Consider the following 18,786-nt stretch of genomic DNA (forward strand, 5'->3'; position numbering starts at 1 on the left):
AATTAATTGAAAAATTAATTTAATGAAAGAATTAAATTTAAAGATTTTATTAAAATTCTATTTTTGACCTATTTATATTTATTTAATTTAATGATAATTATTTAGGATTTTTTATTTTAATAATAAATTCTAAATAATTTTATTAATTAAGTTAGTAAATATATTATTAAAAATGTCTCATAAATTACTTAAATAAATGAATAAAATTTAAAAATAAAAGTATGGTTCTAATTTTGGCATATTTATAATTATTTAATTTAATAATAATTTATTTAGGAGTTTTGTTTTAATTAATAAACTCTAAATAATATTATTAGTTAAACTAATAAATATGATGGGAAAGAGAGCATAAATGGGCCAAGATTATGTATAATAAATACCTGAAGGTAGAAGACCCGATTTCAATTTTTAGGATGAAATCCCTTCCTGAAGAGTCAAAAAGTTGGAATTTCATGGTTAAATGTTGTAACCTTGCAAGTAAATACCTTACTTGGGATGTTGGTAAGGGGGATGAAGCTCTTTTTTTCGGAGGATTCCTGGGATGGACATCCCCCAATAGATAGCAACCCAATTCCAAGAGGCTTAAAAGAAAAATTAATTAATTTATGGGGAAGCAGAGTTTGTGATTACAAAATAAAGGTCTCTTCGGATGAATTTTTGAGATGGATTTGGAAACCACTAAAAGAGATTGATATGGACATAGTGGCTATAAAGGCATATGAAAAGATTATTCAAGGTAGGAAAGTTAGGCAGCTTGAGAGGAGAGACAAGCTCATTTGGGCAACATCAAATTATGGTAAGTATAATGTGAAAAACAGGTATGAAGCATTGATTAATTCAAAAAGATGGGAGGAAGTGGAGATCCCCCTTAAACTTTGTTGGGACCCTGCATATTTTCCAAAGGTAGGATTCTTCTTATGGTTGGCATCTCAAAATAGGATTATAACGGTGGACAGAATCTATAAGTTAGGTTTTGAAGGTCCCTCGAGGTGTGTACTTTGCAAGCATGATAGTGAAAATGTGGACCACCTTCTCTACAATTGTTTGTTCTATCAAGTTTGTTGGGATTGGTTGAGACAGAGTCTAGGATGGTCTTCTCCATTCCTAGATCTTTTTCCAACTCACTCATAGGATGGCCCACGAACATCTATAAGGGTATGTACAACAAACTATGGAATATATGCCCTTCCATTCTTATGTGGGAGATCTAGAAAGAGAGGAATAGAAGAATTTTTTGTGGTTTGGAGTTGAACTCAAAAGACTTAGTCCATAAAATAGAAGCTAGTATAGTGGAAGCAACTAATGCTCATCTCAAGAAATCAAGAATAGTAGAAGGTTCCTTCTCTTTCTAGGACAACCAAATATAGAAGGTATGGCCTAATTTGATCAATCCTCCTCATGTTTATCTAAAGAATAGCAAGGAGGCTAGGGATAAATGTCTATGGACCCCTCCCCCCGAAGGATTGGTTTAAGCTTAATTTTGACAGAGCGGCAAGAGGAAACCTAAGGATTGCAAGAATTGAATGCATTATCAACGATCATACAGGTTATTGGATTGCTAAAAAGGCCAAAACTATTAGTCCTATGCCTAATAATTTGGCAGAGCTCAAAGTGCTTAAAGAAGGTTTCAAGCTTTGTTAATTTCTAGGATTATCAAAAATTGTAGTTGAAGGTGACTCTCAAATTTTATTAAATGCAATAAGGAACAGAGTTACTCCAAACTAGGTTCTTAATTCTAAGCTAGAAGAAGACATTGGCTGTCTGGATGGATTTGAAGAAACAAGGATTTGTCATATTTTTAGAGAAGGTAATCAGAAGGCTGATCTTTTGGCAAACAAAGGAGCAGATGGAGTTAACCTCTTATTATTTAGAAATGATCTTTGATTTCAATCACTCCAACATTTATGTTAGGTATATGCCTCAATTATTGGTTAGTAGTTTTAGGTATTTCCTCCTAATAAATATAGATAGTTAGTTTAGGTACCCTTATATAGGAAAAAAAATCTAGTAGGTAATTATTATATATTATTCTCCTTGTCTTTTTGTCTTTTTCGGTTACTATAGTAATCGAGTGACTAAGGATTAGCCTTTTATCTTTCATAATATTCCATGGCACTCAAATGATATCGAGGGTTCCCTCTTACCATGTTTTGTGGCTCTGGAGCAACATTTCATTATGAGGTCGAGAGGGTGCTTAGGTTTGTCTCTTCTATCAAAGGTTGAGTCTTCTGTAGTGTGTATGCCTAATTATTTCATAGTGACATCAAGCATAGAAGTGAGCACGAGACTCTCATGAAGATTCTAGAGTCTTCATTGTCATTTTATCCCTCTTTCTCATAGCATTCATAATTTGTCTTTTAGTCTAGTTCTTTTGGCAATGGAAATGAACATTTGTGTTTTCCATTCAATTAAAGCTTGCACCATAGCCTTTCAAGGTAATATCAAACCCGAAAGGTGGAATTGCATTCTTAGAAGAGTTGATGGAATGACTAGAATTATGGTTAGCAGAGCAATTGGTGAAGGATTTTTGTATTATGAGTATACATGGAGGACAAACAGTGGCATAATCAACATTTTCATTGGATGCTTGGCAAAAGCAAGGATCCCCAAATGGGCAATGGTAAGGCTCTATTTAAACTTATTTGATTCCACCTAGTGTTAAGGTATCATTGAAGTCATCTCAAGCTTGGATGAAAACCTTTGTGTGCCTTTGCCTGAGATGTACATGAATCATCCTCCAGGTAATTTGGTTATAGCTAATATACCTAGGAGGTCGGCATTAATTATCTACGATTTTGTTACTTTCAATCTGGTCTGGCCCAAGATGGAGTCCTATTTTCACTTCTTTCTTGGATGGAGGAAGATCACTATAGGCACTAATATTGCATGGTTAAACAATTATCTTGGTTTGTTCAAAGCATATATTCATCTGAGAGTAGGTTTTGAGAATCTTGACTTAGTTGATTTCTGTACTCCCAACATCGAGAAGTCTAGTAGAGATAGATCCTCATTTGAATTTCTGCCACATTTATGTTTAGAATCTCTAAATGATATTTCAGAAGTAATTATGGTCTTTTAGAAAAAGTAAATGTGGTGAGGATTTTGGCTATATCTCATATTTGGTTCAACACTCTATCAATATGAGAATTTTGGCTCATTGTCCATATTAATTGGTTGTTTTATGAAGGATGGTTTGATCTTTAATATGTATATAGGTCATATGCTTTCATATTTCCTAATCCTTCTATAAGAGATTACTCTCAAATAACTCATACAGGGGTTTTTGTTTAGCGAAAATGGGTTTATAGATCGACAGTGGTATATTGTCAATAGTCATGCATACTTATGCTCAATATGAACTATTTATTATATTAACTCAAATATTTCTCTCTTTGTTGATTTTAATTCTATGATATGGTTCTTAGGGTCTCAAATGTATTAAGGACTACATATATGAGCTAATGATTTTAGAATAGATGTATGTTTATGGTTATCAAGATCTTAAATGTATTAAGAAATGCATATTTGCTCCAGTCATGATAGATATGGCTCTCTATTCCTTTTTTCATAGTTTTTGTATTTTCTCCAGGCTGTCTAGATTTAGATTGGATTATTAATCACATTTAGCAAGGTTGTCTGCATTTGTAACCCTAATGTGAAATTTTTGAGTGTTTGGCTTCTTAGTTTTGTTTTATCCCTTCTTTCCTATTCGTGTATGGCATGCTGGGTAGAGGAGGTATTTTTAAGATTTCAACTGGTAATAATGTTCAATGTCATATAGCTTAATTTTTTATTGAAATCCTTTTTTGCTTGGACCTAGAAGTTAGCTATATTGGTTAGGTAGATCTAGTATGAACAAGTTTCATTTGAGGTAGTTGGAATTCAATTCTAGTTTTGATCATTTTAGGTTCTGATTCTAGATCTTAATACTTTATTATCTAGTATTTTGGATATAAATCAAGATAGGTGCTCTGTTTTCTCTCTTTTGCTAGGAATCAGAGTCTTTGTTTGTTTCCATATAGTTTAGACTGATACACGAGTTGGAGGTGATAAGCCTAGAGATGTTGATTGACATATAGCAAAAACATTTAGTTAAAATATTTAAGCTTAGATTTTCATTCTTCTTGGGATTTGCATTTAGTTATCTGAGTAGTATAGCATTATTTGTATAGAGTATTGGTTTGAAAATTTAGAGTGGGTAGTATGCTCTAATAAACAAGACATTAAAATTAATATCACTTAGGATTTGGATTCACATAAGGGAGGATAATCAATGTTCAAATCCCCTCTTAACAGGGTTATATGGAGTATGACTAAGAATCTTTGTTAGTATAACAGCAAGGTGTTTAAGATAGGTATAAGCATTTAAGGTGATGAATCCAAAGGTACTGACTAATACTTAGTATAAATATTCAGTTAATAATTGCTAAGCTCTAATGATCCTTTTGAAGATCGATCTAGGTGTTGGTTATTTGATTTATAAGTTTTAAAGATATTTCTTAGATATTAGAATTTGATAGGAACCTTAACAAGCTTATTGTTTTATATAACTTGTAGAATAGAAAGAGTTATAGGTCACTATTTCAAAACTAGTGCTTAAGGCATTTTTCAGGAATGCTTCTATTATTAATTATTTAGATATTATAAGGATTTTGTTAACTAAGGAATAATATTTTTTTTTACATATGTATTATTTTAAAGAAATAGTACAATCAAATTAAAGAAATGTGATAATTTCTTTCCAATGCATCAATTATATTTATAATGATTATCCAATTATATCACTGACAATTCAGATGGTTAAGTTAAGAATGTAGGGTTGAGTGCTTTGCACAGTTATGAAGGGATACAAAAGTGCAGAGGCTGAAATGGTCCAACTTCAATGGTCATAATTGCATTCAAGAATCATTGACAATTGTATTAATTTGATTGTAATTCATTATTTTGTAATAAAAACTTTTGAGTTAATTTAACTGGGGTATGCCCCTTTTATGTTGTAATAATAAAGGAAGTTAGTCCCAGGCTACACTGGAGGTTTTCTTCTCCATTCTTTCCTACTAGTGCCTATTTAAACGGAGAGACTCTATTGTAAATTACCATTTTTATTAATAAATATAATCAAGGCCTTAGCCGTTTATCGATAAAAAAATAAAAAATAAAAAATATGATATTAAAAATGTCTCATGATTAATTAAAGTGAGAAAGAAAATTAATATAATAAAAGTATTGTAATTTAAATTGCATACAGTTGTTGCATGAAAATTGTATATAGAAAATCAAATATTTAATTATATTTAATTAATTGAAAATTAAATTAAATAAAAGAATTAAATTTAAAAGATTAGATTAAAGTTATAATATTAGCATATTTATATTTATTTAATTAAATAATTATTATTTAAGAGTTTTATTTTAATAATAAACTCTAAATAATATTATTAGTGAAGTAATAAATATTATTTGATTAAAAAGAAAATATTAAAATATGTGAATATTTGATTAATTAAATTTATGCTTTAAATAAAAAGTCTAAATTAGAGGTCTAAATTTAGAAAATTGGTTAAAGAAAGATTAGAATATGATGTTATTTAATTAATTAGAAATTAATTAAATATGTACTTCAGTTAAAATATTTATTTTAAAAGTCTAATTTAAGAAGTTGGATAAAAATAGAATTAAAATATTAAAAGATTACATATTTAATATTATTTTATTATGATTATTTAATTAATAATTATAAAATTAGAGTTGCATTTAAATAATGAGCTTTAATTATGCTTATTAATTTAAATAATAGACTATGCTTTAAAGAGTGCTTATACTAATTAATAAAATGGAGGAAAAGAAAATATAAAAGAATATTTTTGTAAGAAATTGCCTTAAGGTAGAATTCACCCAAGACCAAGGAACTCAAATACAAGCACAACAGTAGACCAAAGAGAGAGTATGATCAGAATGATGATATATTCATTCAATATGTCATATCAAAGTACACTAGGAGTGCCTGTATATAAAGGCCTTTGGAGAGGTTCTAGAATGCATAGAAGTTAGCAAAATGATAAGTCATACAACTAGGCACATGTCCACCAGATATGGGTTATCCTCCATTAAGCACAAAAGTGAGTGCGATGATGAGAGGATAAGCCTACAATGGTGTAGCATGCAAATTTATGTTGTTGACAACATGTGCTAAAAAGGGAGTGTGATGACAACTCAGTGAATGATGCAAACTCCAGGGTTGTAGACACCATGTGTTGAATTAGAGTTGTGTACTTTTATGTTGTCAACATGACACCTCATGAGAGTACACAAACTCCTAAGTGTCTCACCTAAATAAATAATAAAATAATGCATTAACCTAAGTAAACTTAAGTAAATTGTAAATAGTAAATACTTATTTACACCAACACCCCCCTTTAAGTGCAACTTAGAGGAATGCCCTTAAGCTTACAAAATCTAAAATGTAATGCATGATGGGTCTTAGCTACTAGGCCATGTTAGGTACCCATTTACATAATAAAAGCAATCTCTCATAAAGTGGAGAAAGAAGGAAAACCTCATGGGAAAAACCCTCCCCAAAAAAGAGAGATGAAAAACACACAATGGATGGATTGATGGAGTAATCAAGACCCCCCATTACGACATACATCCAGTATATACATGAGAGAAAATGAGAAGAGGAAGAGAGATAGGATAGGCTCCCCCCCCCCCCAAGAAGAATGCCAGCCAATGACTTCTCTGATGAAGAAGTTGATCCAAGACTGTAGGATGGTGTTCCTCCCTTAGGAAGAAACAAGGCCAAGGGTACAAATGAGATGCTTCCACTATGCATGGAAAGAATCTCATAGATAAGTGATGTCTCTAAAACCTACTCAACTAGCTGAAGAATGTGTCTCAAAAAATTGTCTATCTCCTTAGTTGATAAAGAACCTCTTTGCAACTTCTGATCATAAGTATCCACAATCACTTCAACCTATAACATTGATCATGTAGAGAATGAACAAGAGGGTCGAATGGAGCCCTCGTGAAAAATGAAGAAGGTGTTGCTGCATTAAGAAGAAGAGGCAGATCATCAATATTGTCTCCCAAATCTGTCACTGAAGCTAGACCTGGAAGACTTGATGTACCCTATTGTGTTGGACCTATCACTGTGGCAATATAAGCATGTGGAGTGGACTGATGTAGTGACCTCTCAGTGCAACTATTGATAGAACCCCACATGTCTGAATCTATTGAAGCACTATCACTGGTCTCACTATTAGTTTCCACACAATATAATGTGCGAAGAGGATTAGAGGATGAGCTTGGTGAACTTTTCTCAAAGTGTACATCTTTCTCCATAAAAATCTAATGTGTCTCTAGATCCAATAGTCTATATGCCTTCACACTGTCTTCATAACCAATGAAAGTACAAGGTCAAGGTGACTGTGCCTTACATCCCCTAGAAGATATGTTTGCCCATGCAAGACAACCAAAAACTCTAAAGTGTGTCACAATTGGTCTTTTATCACACTATGCCTCAAAAGAAGTCTTACCATCTAAGGTTGGGTGAGGAGACTTGTTAAGAATGTGAGTGGCATTACTAATTGCTTCGACTTCAAGTGATGGATCTAGAGACTTGGCTTGTATCATGCAACTTGCCCTAGACTTAAGAGTTCTAATCCTCATAGTTGTGACATCTGTCTTGTGTGGACTGAATGCTGACAGATTCTGAAGATCAATTCTCTCAAGTTTGCAAAATTCTGTAAGTCTTTTGTTCACATACATGCTTTCATTGTCCATTCTTAGAACTTTGATGGCTTCCCTCAATTTTTGTTCAAAATGAGTCTTGAAGGCTAGAAACTTGTCCAACACTTCATTCTTATGATGAAGAAAGTAGACCCACGTGTATCTTGAAAAGTCATCAATGAAAGTAAGTATATAGCAACCCTGGCTGACTAATGTCACTACAAAAGGTCCTGCTAATGCCATGTGAACCATATGTAGAAAAATTGGTACTCTTGAAGACTTCCCTTTTTGTAACTTCCCCTCTAGATGCATATCCATTGAATCTATTGAACATTCACCTATGGAAAAGTTGATTTGGGGTAGACCTTTGACCATTATGTTTGTGCAAAGTTGCTAAAGGTAGCAGAAGGAAAGATTTCCATACCGCTCATGCCATAATTGCATTGTTGAATTGGATTGAGATAACAAGGCTTTTGAAGGAGACTTGGGCACAAAATGGGAGAAAGAGTATAACCTTTTGTCATGATTTACTTTCCCCACTGCAACCAATGAGTCATCTTTAAGACTATACACTTTTACTAAGTTAGGAAGGAACTCAACTCTATGTCCATCTCTAAGGTGAGTGATTTGGTAAATCAAGAGGAGATTAGAACTTAGGTTTGGAACATAGAGAAAATCTTTAAACTCTCTATTCATCTCTAGGTTTCCTTTCCCTTCAACTTCCATTTTGGTATTATCTCCCACAAAGATGTTTGGTACCATTGATTGCTTCAATAAAGAAAAATCCTCCTTTGAAGAACCCATATGATATGAGGCACATGAGTCAAGGATCCATTCTGATAAAGAATTTGTATTTGCCATGAGTGCTTGCCCTTTTCCCTTTGAATTTGAAGAAGATCATTTATCCTTATAGGTATTAGGCAGTGGAACATTATGTTTCTTCATGATGTTGGTCAACTCATCAATCTTTTTATGATAACTCTCATGTTCTTCATGACTCATTTTATTGCAATAAGCAGACTTTTTCTTCTCCTTATTGTTGTCTCCCTTGTTGTTGGAATTTGAGGAAGAATTACCTTGTTGATTCAATTGTGGTGTTGTCTTTCCTACATCCTCTAATTTTTTCTTCTTCCACTTTGTATTCTTACCCGTTCCTTTATTTGAAGACTGTCCAACTAAATTTTGAGAACCCTCATTAGTGGCTACCAAAGCTTTAGACTTAGGTGATTTGAGAATCCCCATTGATATCAACTTCTTTTCTTCTATATTCAATAGATCAGCATAGTCATCAAAAGAGACTTTCTTATAGGCAGACCCTTATGTGGTCTTTGAGGTGTTAAAAGAAGAAACAACTGTGGAATACTCTGATGGCAGATTGTTATGTATGAGATAGATCAATCTTTCATCTTTGATAGAACTCCCACAATCAGTAAGCTTTGTCCTTAGTTCATTCACCTTAATAATGAAATCCTATATAGAATCAAATGACTTAGGATCTAACGAGACAAGCTCATCTTCAATTTTGAAAACATCCTCTTCAGGCACTTTACCATATAGGTTTTTGAGGGTATCCCAAGCTTCCTTAGATGTAGACGACTTTTTAATTTGATACATGATCTTGTCATCAACCCCTAAACATCTATCACCTAGGGCTTTCCTATCCATTACCACCCAAGTTGAAATACCACTTGCTGATACATTATCACCTACTTGTTTAGGAAGGGTACCATCTACATATTGAGAAACTCCTTTATGCATCAAGTGATATCACATTTTGATGGACCATGTAGCATAGTTGAGTTAATTTTGAAAACTTAAAATTTTCCATAATGCAGAAAATGAAAAAAAATTGCAAAAAAAAAAAGGAACACAACACCAAAAAACAACCCCCCCTTTCACTAAATCAAGAAACCCCCCAAAAGAGATGTTTTTGGCACTTTATAAGTAGTGTGATTACAATGGCCACTTGTCAATTTTTGGCTTTCATGGAATTCTCATTTTGCTTGTTACAACCTTTTAATGGATTACAAATCTAGAACTTTATAATCCACAACAATTTGAAGTAATACAAAGCAAAGAAAGGCCCCATTTCTGAAAGTGACACTTTTGTCCACACAACCCTATAATCTAATTTTGGATCTAGAAAGTAGATGAAAAATAATGCACTTTCAAAAAAAAATAGAAGCTATTTTCATGTCCAGATAAGCCTGAACGGAGTGTTTGAAGTTGCAGAATGTAGGATTGGATAGGTTTAGTCGCTAAAAGATGCAATTTCTGAGAAATTCATGCACCAAAAATAGAAAAAAGATACACCATTGAAAAGTTTAAGAAATTTTAACCAATTTCAACAAAAATCAAACCTAATTTGGAGTCTAGATGACTAAGATATGGCCTCCCAGAGTTGAATTATGAAATCAAAAATCAATCTAGAGAGGGGTTACATCAGCAAAAGACAAGGTTAAATTTGACAGTCATACAACCATTGCAGCAGTTCAAATTTGTCTTGGAATGACATTCTGACGATTGTCAAATTTGAGCACATAAAATGATGATGTTAGCAATCTTCAAGGCTATGATGATGTCAGTAATGATGTCATGATGAAATCATCATGGTTCAAAATTGTGCAGCCTAGTACGATAATTGTATGGATGGTGTACAGACCTACTGACATGGGTCCACACAAGCGGATGAAGTTGCTAACTTGGCAGTTACTGGGTCTGCTAATGTGGGTTTATGTACTAACATGTACTCTGATTGTTGAGTTAGATTGACTACATACATGGGTGTCCATGTGTTCTTTTACTACATACAAGTTGTGGATGTGTCAATGTCCATGAGTGTAGTTCTAATGTATTGATGTGAACCCTTGCATGGAGGCTAACTTGGTAGGGGTGCTTTAGATGTGGTGCAATTTTGCCACATGGGCCACTGTGATGCAACCACATGTCGTTGTGGTTGTGGAGTGTTTGTGCATGGCCGAGAGGACTTCACCAGAGATTTTGGTGTTACTAAAATATGTTTTGTGACTACCAGAATCTTGTAGAAGTGGGCATCGAAGCTCTAAATTTTTATCCCACATTCGTGGGAATAAGAGTCTACAAACTATTTAAATAGCAACACCCATGACTTATAAAGAAAATGTGTCGTCGACTTTGTGGGGCTCTCGCCGGATTCGACTGGTAGAAATTTTGGGTTATCCTGTCGAATATTAGTTGTATGGCTTGCCTATTTCAATGTCAACTAATGGAATATCCTTTGCAATAAAATAGAATATAACACTACACGAAGCTAGGATCTGATAGCCCAGTTCTACAAAAAAAAATTCTCTACTAGCCTAATTGGGCAAAAAATTTCAAAATAATACAAATAAAAATAAAATTGCAAAGAATAAAAGTACACACTCAAAAAAATTAATCAAATAGATCTACAAATGACAATACTCAAACTACAAATCAGGGCATCTAGGTGCCGACTTGCAAAAAAAAATTGCCTCACGATCAACTTTAGCCCAACATAGGAAAATTTATAGTTGATCTTCACTAAATTGATGTTCCAGATTTGATTCTAAATGTTCTCAATTTTTGTAGATTCTTCAGATTCGGGTCGAGGTGCTGAAGCATGAACTGTCTCGAATGGCTAGTGATGAGAATCTCCCCAAGCTCTAATACCATGTAAGAATATTTCTTAGGAAAAAATTCACCTAAGACCAAGGAACTCAAACACAAGCACAATAGTAGACCAAAGAGAGAGTATGATCAAAATGACAATATATTTATTCAATATGCCATATCAAAGTATACTAGGAGTGCCTGCATATAAAGATCTTTAGAGAGCTTCTAGAATACATAGAAGTTAGCAACATGATAAGTCATACACCTAAACACATATCCATCAAATATGGGTTATCCTCCATTAAGCATGGAAATAAGTGTGATGATGAGAGGATAAGCCTACAATGGTGTAGCACACAAATTTAAGTTGTTGACAACATGTACTAAAAAGGGAGTGTAAATAACTATGTTTTCTACATGACAACTCAATGAATGATGTAAACTCCAGTGTTGTAGACACCATGTGTTGAATTAGAGTTGCATACTTCTGTATTGTTAACATGACACCTCATGAGAGTACACAAACTCCTAAGTCTCTCACCTAAATAAATAATAAAATAATGCAATATAATAAAATAATGCATTAACTTAAGTAAACTTAAGTAAAGTGTAAATAGTAAATACTTATTTACACCAACAATTTTAATTAAAAAATTCTTTAAATGTGTATGAAAGAATCAAATTTAAAAGATTTGATTAAAGTTATAATTTAGGTGTATTTATATATATTTATTTTAATAATAATTTATTTAAGAGTTTTATTTTTAATAAAATCTAAATAATATTATTAGTTAAATTAATAAATATTATATTAAAAACATTGCATGATTGAATAAGGGAGAGAAAGCTTAAATTTAATAAAGTTTATTTCAATTAAATTGCATAAAGTGTGTGCATGAAAATTAAAATATAGTAATTCAAGACAAAGAGTTTTTGTATGATTGCATGATCAAAGCCTTGATTTGGAGCGAAAAACCTCTTTATTAAGAAAATTAGAGCTCATTTCTAGATACACAGGTTTAGAGGAGCCAATTTCTGAAAAGAGGGTTTTCCAAGGAAAAGGAAGATTCTTGCATTTTTTTGTGTTCATTATTTTAGCATTAGATCTAGGTAGGATCTTCTGGGTTTGTGTAGTAGTTTCTTGTTCTTCCAATTCCTATCTTCTTCATGTCTTTTGTGTTTTTGTTTTTAGAAGTTCTCTGGGTTGAAACTCTTGTTTGAGAAAATTGATTTTCATTATAGAATTGTCTATCATTTAATCTAAAAAATTTTAGTAAATATTGATCTTTAAGATTTTCAAAACCTAATGAATTATGAAATTCACTTTTGTACTTTTGTTGGGGTTTTTGGGTTTGACTTAGCTTTTGGCTAGACAAGATGTTTACCAGAGGCTTGGGAGTTCTATTTTGTGATGTCATAATGATGTTTTGATCTTGATCTTTAATACTAAACCGCGATAATGTGTCTGGTATGCTCTATGAGATGTTTTAATGCATTGATTTTTATTGCTTTCCAATTTTTTTGTGTGAAACTGAGGTGAATGGTATGACCCATTTGATACAACTTTTGAGTCTTTGATCAGTTATTTTTGAATTGCTTTCTAGTCACTTTTATAGGATTGAGGTGTTTGTATTATTTGTTCTTGGTGATTTCATGTTATGACATGGATTGGTTTATGTATACTTGATTTTGGGATTAGTCCTGTTAGGATGATCATATTGGTGGAATCTGTGATTATGATCAATGATTTTTGGTAATTGTTAGGTGTTTGTTTAAGAACTAATGTATGGTATGTGGTCTTTTGTGATCTTTTGATTTCACTAAACTTAGGGTAGGCTATCTATATGTCATGTCAAGAAGTGGCTTGCAATGGAGGCCAGGGCCCAAAGTGGCTGCTAGGGTAACCCATTGTAAGTTGTTTAATAAGTGAAAAAATTACACTAAATAGAGATAAAATGAACCTAATAAGAGTCTTTATATTTCCTCACCCATGCCTCGAGTGCTAGTACAAACTAGGATGGGAGTAGAGAGGATGCTTGGTTGTGACCGTGCTAGTATGCCTTGTCAATACGAAAGGATACTAGTGCCGCATAGAGTCACTAGGGGTTTGAGGTCAAGTTAGACTACTAGGATAACTCTAGTGTTGATTCATGTGATTACACTTTCCCACTTACATAGTAGATTTCTTATGTGTCTATGTTGCCTCTGGGACTAGTTGATACTTGTGTCTTGGTACCTTTGAGTTAGATTGCTTTTAGGTGATTCCTTGAACCTAGATGTTAGATTTGATTGTTGAGCTTGTTATCCTGTTTGGGACTTGAGACTATCTCCTTGGAATTGTGAGAGTGGACCTTATTGGGTTCCACAAGGTTGGGTGGTAATGCTTTTTCTTATACCATTGGGATCTGACCATTGGATGTGTTTGTGCAGATGTTCCTTTCTATTTGTTCTTGTATTTCTATGATGGATCATTGTACTATTTTATTGTATTTGATTTCATAAGATCTTAAGAGATGATGTAATTTATTTCATGATGTATATTATTTCCACCTTTCATACCCTATGACCTATACAATGGATGATTGTGCATTTTGTTTATTATCAAGTGACATCATATGTAATTGTATATTATTTAAATGGGTTCATACTAGTATATTATTATTTGATGTGGATTAATTATATATTAGATTTATTATTAATTAAACTTAAATGTGATTCAACATCATGGGACCCTTAAGAGTTGTAATGTATTTTATGGTATGTGTTTATGTGAATGTTAATTGCTTCTGCTATGTTATAACTATTGATATTAAGTTATTATTTTTAACTTTTCAAAGAAAGATGTTTCACAAACTTAGTAAAACTTTAGGTTAACTTCTTTTGGGTCACATGACGAGGTGTTACATTTGGTATTAGAGCCCGAGTTTCTACATTAGGAGCTCTGGGTATATTGGAATGCCACTAGTTGTTAACTAGTTGAACTAAAACAAAACCTATACTATGATATGTATTTATTACAAACTTGAACACTTTAACTAGTTAACCAAAATAGAAACTTGAACTGTTATATGTATCTTATACAAACTTAAACTTCAAATTGAAATGAAATGTAAATAGTGTTATTTATCTTTTGCAACCTGAATACTTGGAAACTTCAAACTTGAACACTTGAAACTTGAAACTTTTGACTTAATACTTGAAACATAGAAAAAGGTAAAACTTGTGAGCTGGATTTCAAACATATTTTCTTATGATTATGCTTTAAGATAGAATGTCTTTGATTATTTTTATGAACATTATTTTGTTCTTGTTTGGGTATTTTTAGTAAAGTTACAAACTTGAACCTAAATAGTTTGAACAAGAAAAAAATTTATAAGCAGTGGAACTTTTTAACATGAAACTTGGAAAATCGTAACATTTATGTTCTTGACTTTTGATTTATGTCTATACATTATAACCTTTATGTTTTTTGATGCAATTAGAGATGTTGATCTTTTGTTTGAAGGGTTTTAGGGGGTCTATTGCAATATTTTCTAAAAGATGAATGTTGGATCAATAGGGTTTTCAGTTTATTACTAAACTAGAATCATATTGCTCTAAGGGATTGAAAGTGTATGCATAATTAACTTATTTGTATTAGTTTCCTAAAGAAAATTTTGTTTGACATTGTAGATACTACTATTTGACTTTTATTTACCCTAGTCATTCTTACAGGCTTATAGAAGTAAGCTTAAGTCTAGGAGGAGTGGATGTAATGCCTACCCCTAGTTTAGTTTATCTTTCTTGCAGGCTTCTAGGAGTAAGCCTAATTCTAGGGGGAGTGGATGTAATGCCTACCCCTACTTGAATTTTCTAATTTGTTTTGACTGGATTCTTTTAGGCTTGTTCTATTATTATGTTTTATGATTAGCAGTGTTGGATTACTAGAATTGATTAGTTGTATTTCATTTTCAGTATATATATATATATATATATATATGTTGAGGTACTTAGTGCCAATTATTTCAATTATTTAATGATGTTAGTTAGATGAATGATTTTTATGCAATTTTTATGGATACTGTTGGGTGGTTTTTTTGCATGAGGTCAACCATAGGAATCCACTGCGCAATTCCTCTCTTGAAAAGATAATCTTTGCGAATCAACTCCAAGGTTCAGTTTTTGTCTTTCGACATACCAAAATTCACTCAGTTGAAGATAAATGTGATTGTTCACAAGGAGGCCTTTTTTGATTCTAATATGATCTTAGAATGAAGTAAATCTATTTGTTGTCTCAAAATAACACACGAAAGAACAAGATTTTTTGTATTTTCTATTTTTTAATGAATGCAATTCTAACAATGCAACTAAAATGGGTTCCTAATCTAACAAGGGGTTAGGAAAGAAAATAAATTGAAATTCAAATCTTAAATGGACATAAGCTACAGAAAACAACATGCTACATGTTAAAATTTCAATGAAATTGGTAGGAAACCAATGAAAATAGGAGCAGTGCTTCCTAGAATCCACTGATGCAATCATCGGTGAGAAACTTTAACAATCGTATGATATTTCACCTTTCATCAAATTGTAAGGCCACAAAAAGTGCGCTCATGCGAGACAAAAAGCTATGCAGGTAAAATTTGATGATCTCTTCTCAAGCTAGATATGTCAACAAAATTTGTAAATCTGTAGCAAACACTAGAACTAAAAGATCGCACTACCAAAAAAAACATAATAAACCTTTGGCTCAATCACAATTCCATGAACAAAATTCACAAAACAATGACACATTCAGAAAAGAATAACTACACTCCAAATGTGAGCACCAAAAGCATAATTTTATTACATAATAATGGCAACCTTTGTTACATATTACAATGGGGTATTTAAAAGAAATCATCTCCTCAATTTTTGTTGAGAGTGAGAGATATCTTCATGCAATAAAATTCTTTTAAAATATTAAACAAACTAAATATATATAGACTAACAATTAATCTAGTGTTTAGAGGAACTCCATCCATATTTTATTCATTAATTTGATGCATGAGCTCTTTACATGTTAGAAATAGAGAAAACATGAGAGAGAAAGTAGGAGAAGTCTTCAGTCAAAGTAGGAGTGTTTGGAGGTGCCTAAAATAGAAGCTAGTCCTTTACTAGGCATGTGTCAAAATTAAACTACCGTCAGAATGTATTTTTGATGCATGGAAAGTGTTATTTTTGGAACAAGTAGTTAACTATTAGCTCACCTCTAAATTGTGAAGCTATAGACCTACATACTTGTAGACCTACACATCTGTTGGGCTGCGAAGCTCGAAAAGGTCAAAATCTCAAAATTTTACTAAGTGTCAAAATTGAAATTCTGGCATCTGGGTTTTGTTCTTCTTCATCCCAAAGCTATGTTTGGATGTTTGTCCTTGAATTTCTCAATCATCTTAGTAATCTTAGCCACATCTAGAAGATCTAAAGCCTCATATTTATCCTTGACCTTCTATGTATAGTTTTTCCACCTCAATTCGAGTCTCTGCAAAATCTCTAAGTTTGGAATCTAATTCTAACAGGGCTTCTTCTATCTTGAAGGCTTGTCGAATGTCCTCATCATTAGCAACTTCCACAAAAATCTTTCTAAAATTCTCCACTACTATCTCTAAAAGTAACAATTTCTCTCATTCCTCATCTTCAAAGATATCCAAGCATGCATCATTATGGTGTCTTTCTGCTTCCAAAATTCACTCTCGAGCTTGGTTCTTGAGCTAATGAATATCCTTATCTAACGTCTCCACTACTTTATTTCTATTTACTATTTTCTCTATCCAATCATCAATTATGTCTAATTCTTCTCCAATATATACATCAATCAAAACTCGATATTTTGGCCCTTTATGGCCTATAGAGTCTACAAATCCCTACTCTAGGCTCATACCTCATCCATAATACTTAAGTCTTACTTGAAATTTGCTATGATCTCATTCACATTCTCCTACATAACATGCAGTAACTTCAAATTCCCCACGATGACTGTAACTCCTTTCTCCTTAAAACTTTCTCTCCGCCCCTAAAAAGCTTTCAAAAATGGGTCAAGTTCCACACCTCCCCCTTCTCTAAGTACAGTGTTCAAAGCATGCTCTAGGTGTTCAGGATCAAGAGGACCAATGACTTTGGCTAGATATCCTTTTAGGATCTCAACTTGCCTTTGAAGTGCTTGAAGTTCAATCTCCTCTTGTTCCATGTACTTGAGGACCTCTTTGACTCCCATAGCCATCATTTGTCAAGCTAAATCTTGTGTAGGCCTTCCCAACATAAAATCCTTTAACTCATAATCTTTGAGACTAAGGCCTTTTGCATCTGTACCTTCAGGAGGGAGAGCCACTTGTGTAGTTAAATATTGGTTCTGTATGGTGGTGACAAACACCAATAGTGCTTCCTCATGTGATGGAGACTCAGGTTTTTTCAAGATCTCTATAGTGTCACAAATGTCTTCCTCTAAAACACTAAATTGAGGCTTCGTACTCCTCATTATCTCCTTCCAAATCCATCTAGGGATGCATCCTACTAAGGACCTGGCTCTTGATGATGAAGGAGTATATTCTACAACTTCCTTCCCTTTGTCACTCTTGCTATGAGTTGTATCCTATTGGGAGGGCTCTCCTTTTGTAGCCTTAGTCTCAGTAGACATTGTAGATTGAACCTCAGTTTCATGGGAAAGTGGTTGAGAATATTCCACCATTTGTTCTTTTGGCACTTTATCAGTCACCATTGGTTCAATTCACTTCTTTGGTAATGTCTCCTTCTGAACTTGTTCTTCCTTGGAACTCTGAGGTGGAGGAGTTACCAAGCCTTGTTCTACCACTAGAATTCATGGTAGAGATGGAGGAATAAGATTAGGACCCTATGTATCTGGTGGCATTTGCATCCAATATTTTGTTGAGGTTCACCTATAGGGGTGTCCCTGATCTTATCCCCGACCAACTTTATACCTATGAGCATGAAATCAAAATCTAACATTGAGAAAACATCATTTCTCTCTTTACTCTACTCATCTACCCACTGATGTACTTCATCTTTCAAAGAAGAGAGCTCTAATGGTTCTGGTTTAGTGGATGGTAGGGTACCTATGGTACTCTTTCTCCTTTGCAACTCTGTGGCTCTAGCTAACCGAGTTCTTCCTTGTAGGGGCTATATGCTATAAGAAATTACCTGTTGGGAGCATGAATAAACAAACAAACATTAGTTAAAACACATGCATCAAATGCTTACAAAATAAACTAACGCTTTCTTGAGCTTTGCAACTCAAAGCAGCCAACAAATCAAGCCCTCAAGTGACCTCTACAAAAAACAAAGGCACCCATGAGAGGCCTTGTTGGTGTATTAGGATGTGACGTATGTTTGGTGTGCTCTCCCAAACACAAAAGGCAGTGAATCTCTTGAATGTGGATGTGCAAATGTAAGTGATGATGAAATATGAAC

Source organism: Cupressus sempervirens, chromosome 7 (genome assembly GCF_028749045.1).
Source record: "Cupressus sempervirens isolate cs-2001-9-10 chromosome 7, ASM2874904v1, whole genome shotgun sequence".
Classification (NCBI taxonomy): domain Eukaryota; kingdom Viridiplantae; phylum Streptophyta; class Pinopsida; order Cupressales; family Cupressaceae; genus Cupressus; species Cupressus sempervirens.